This window comes from Coregonus clupeaformis, unplaced genomic scaffold, assembly GCF_020615455.1.
Source record: "Coregonus clupeaformis isolate EN_2021a unplaced genomic scaffold, ASM2061545v1 scaf0827, whole genome shotgun sequence".
NCBI classification, from domain to species: domain Eukaryota; kingdom Metazoa; phylum Chordata; class Actinopteri; order Salmoniformes; family Salmonidae; genus Coregonus; species Coregonus clupeaformis.
Window position 1 is genome coordinate 179,509 of NW_025534282.1, and position 4,180 is coordinate 183,688.

The window sequence follows — 4,180 nt, forward strand, 5'->3', positions numbered from 1 at the left end:
TTGTGGATCATCTACCACTATTTTGGACGGTCCATACTGTAACGTTAACGTTAGTCTCAGGCTTCACTAACTAGCGTTACTGTTTTAGGTGGAGATATTCTTTGCTACTTTTCAAACAAATACTACGTGATATTTCACATATCATCTTGCTAGAGAGGCCTTTTGTTGTGATATTTAGGATACTATATAGGCTACTAGCAAAATACCCTGTGTTGTTAGGATAGATTTATGTTTGTTTCTTCCAACAGATCTTTACATATTTTCCTCACTACAAAATATTCCTGCGGTCCTTGTGGTTACTAAACATATTTTAGATATGCCTTTATGCTATAGCTTATTCCATGTTTACATCTTTGGTTAAATGACTTCAAATGCAAAACTTAAATTTATTTTGTGGAATGTCTGTGGAGTTTGTAAACTATCCAAGCTTAAACAGGTTATTACTAGGCTTAAACAACTTCATTCATCTATTGTGTTCCTACAAGAAACTCACTTGTTGAAGGATGAGCTACTAAAAGTATGCAGGAGATGACAAGGGCCAGTAATAGCATCCTGTTTCTCCTCTAATTCTCATGGTGTTATGGTTTTAATTCACTAATCTGTTCCGTTTCAAGTGGATACTATTATAACTGATACAGCTGGTAGATACATTTTGATACAGGGAACTCTTTTGAATGAGCATATTAATCTGGTTAATGTTTATGGTCCTAATGATGATCATCCCAAATTCTTTGAGAATGTATTTCTATTGATAGCCTCCATTCCTGGTAAAGTCCTAATGGCAGGGGACTTTAATTGCACTCTTGATCCTCATCTAGATCGCTCCTCTGGTTTAGACACTTCCCACTCGCAGAGTAGAAAGAAATTACAGCATTTAATTCAGGACTTAAATCTATGTGAACCTTGGAGGACTCAGAACCCGAGTAAAAGGGAGAATTCATGTTACTCGTCAACATTTAAATCATATTCTCATGTAGACTACTTTTTAGTTTCTTGCTCATTGCTTCCCAATGTAGCAGGAAATGGATATGATACTATTGTTTTGAATGACCATTCCCCTGTGTGATTATTCTATAGGGATACAAAACTAGTAAAAGGATCCTCTAGATCAGGGGTATTCAACAAAATTTAAAAAAGGTCCAGTTAGAGAAAATGTTTTGAAGCAAAGGTCCAGAAGATCATAATGTCTAACAATTTAGTGGTATATATATTTAAGTAGCCTAGTAGTTCTGAATGTAATCAATAACTGACCGTCTAATCAAATTAATTCAGTACAATTCAAAAACTTGTTGACAATATTTATTATCACGAAACATAGAACTGAACATTAGGGTTGTCCTCGACTAAAGAAATTCTTAGTCGACTAACACTTATATGAGTTTGTCGACTAATCGATTAGTTGATTTAATCGACAGAGCTGTGCAAGACTAGAAAAGCGCAATATAAATGTAGTTAATTAACCATCTGTAAAACTGAGTTTCTCCGAAATTAATCCTGCAAAAGCACCACTTTAAATCTCGTGTTCACCAGAAATGTTCTCATAAGTTACTTGGAAATGAGTAATTAAGCATGAATAAGCATAAAAAATGACTTATCGACTAAAGAAATCTTAGTCGACTAAGACCAAAACGACCGATTAGTCGACTAATCGACTAAGAGGGGCAGCCCTACTGAACATATATGTATGACTGTAGATATGTACAATGTGCTCTCATTAATTAACTAAATAAAACTAGGGCTGCATGTCAAAATAAGAGAAAATAAATAAAATGTGAAAATTGTGCATTTTCAAAAAAAGTGCTTAACTTCAGAAAAATAATATAAAGGGAGGAAAAGTTTGAATTTCCCCTTTTCTGTTTCACATCTTGACTCAACAGTCTCAACCAATTTTACAAATAATAAATCTCAACAGATCTTAACAATTGAACAGTTTTAGAGTATCACTTTGTTCCCCTCATATCCCACTCTACCATGTTTTTGCTCAGTGAGAGAATTGAGCTTTAGCCTGTCTTGCCAGAATTTTAAACCTGGGCTTGAATGGAGTCAGGGCCATTCTCATACACATGTGAAGGTGCTCATTGGTGAGCCTGGAACGATATTTAGTTTTAATTATGTTCATTGTGGAGAAAGCTGCCTCGCAGTTGTATGTGGAGCCAAACATGGTCAAGATGTATAGGGCTACTTTCCTCAGACCCGGGAAAGCAGTCTCAGGGACCATTTGGAACCAGAAAGTGGAAGGGTCAGTTCTTACAAACTGCTCTTTCAGGGCCACATCTGCTTGGAGATCAACCAATTGCATCTGGAGAGACCCAGCATTTACCCATTTAAAGTGCTGTGTGACTTCCTTTGAGAACCCCCTGACATCTGTGATCAGAAATGGGTTCTGAATGAACATGGTGAGCTGCTCTCCAAAGCTGAAGCTGTCAAAACGGTTGCTGAAGTTTACAATCAGCTTATCAATAAAATCAACAAAAGAAGACAAATCTCTCTGTCCCTGAACCTGTTCCTGCACTGCTGGGAAGTGTACACAGTCTCCCTGCAGGTCTTCCTTGAACACTTCAAGTTTCCTCTGAAAGGAGCGAACAGCTGTCATCAGTTCACAAATTGAATTGTCCTTGCCCTGTAGCCTCAAATTCAGTTCATTCAGATGTGACGTGATGTCAACCAAAAAGGCCACATTATCCATCCATTTCTCATTTTCTAAAAAGAGAGAAAACTGTGTTGCCTTCTGACTGCTTAGCTCTGCCAAAAAAGATGCTAATTCCCTCCTGATGGACCAAAAGCGCTCTAGCACCCTGCCTTTGCTGAGCCATCTCACATTGTTGTGCAGCAAAAGATCATCAGCATTGGCATCAACTTCTCTGAGGAATTCCCTAAGCATGCGATGCTGGTAGGAAGAGGATGCCCTGAGAAAATTTATCATTTTCATCATTGTATTCATCACCTCAGCATGCTCATCTGACAGGGAGGCACAGAGGACAGATTGATGAATGATGCAATGGTAAGATAAAAGCTCAGGATTGTCCCCTTTCAGTCTTGCTACAGCTCCTTTTTCTTTCCCTATCATAGAAGGGGCTCCATCTGTGGTTATTGAAACCACTTGTTTTGGCTCTATTCCTCTTTTTGTTAACATCTCCTTAATGGCCAGGTAGATATCCTCTCCTCTTGTACTGGTCTGAAGGGGAGTGACACCTAACATGTCTTCACAGAATGTTTTCTGGGCTGTGTTGAAAAACCTGGCAAACACTAACAGCTGAGCATTGTCACATATGTCAGTGGACTCATCCACAGCTAAGCCTACACATGGTGCCTTATGCATGGCTTCATCTAGCTGGGTTAGCACATCCTGAGTTAATATTTCACTTTTCTTTGTGGCAGATGATGCTGACATGGGAATTTGCTTTATTTTATCACAAAGCTCATTTTTTTGTTTTCCCTCAAGTAGTGTTTCAGCTACTGCACTCATGCATTCTTTGACAACCCCTCCATCTGTAAATGGCTTTTTGTGTTTACCCAAAATCCAAGAAACTCTGAGGGAACACTCAAGAGCACGTTGTTGGGCAGTGAATGTGTTGCTCAGGATCCTGGTGGAGTCTGTCCATTCTGGATTAAATGCTCTGTTTTCATTGTCCACTTTTCTTTTTTTGGAGAGTGCCATTTGTTCCTTATTTTCTCTAACTGTTACCCTTTTTCTGCCTCACTCGTCTGTTTCGCTCCCTTTCTCCGTCTCACTCATATTTTCGTCAACTTTCTCCGTCTCACTCGTATTTTCCTCAGCTTTCTCCGGCACACTCGTCTGTATCTCTCCCTTTCTCCGTCTCATTCGTCTGTTTCTCACTCGTCTGTTTCGTTCCCTTTCTCCGTCTCATTCGTCTGTTTTCGCTCCCTTTGTTTTCTACATATATCGCTATCTTTTTAATCCGACTTTCTTTTCCTTGGTAACTTGCCTCTAAAACTCTCATCTGTCTGCACTGTAGAGTCCCAATGTTTACCGCCAGGAATGCAAAGACTTCATTGGCTGAGTGGTATCACGTGGGATCGCTTAACTCACATGCAATTGGTCGGTGAGTTTCCTCATTCACAAAACGAGTACCGTAAAGACTACAAAAGCTGTGCATATTAAAATAGAAGCGCCCCGTCAGGTTTTAATTCATAATCTTTTGTTTTGGTCCGGGTCCGT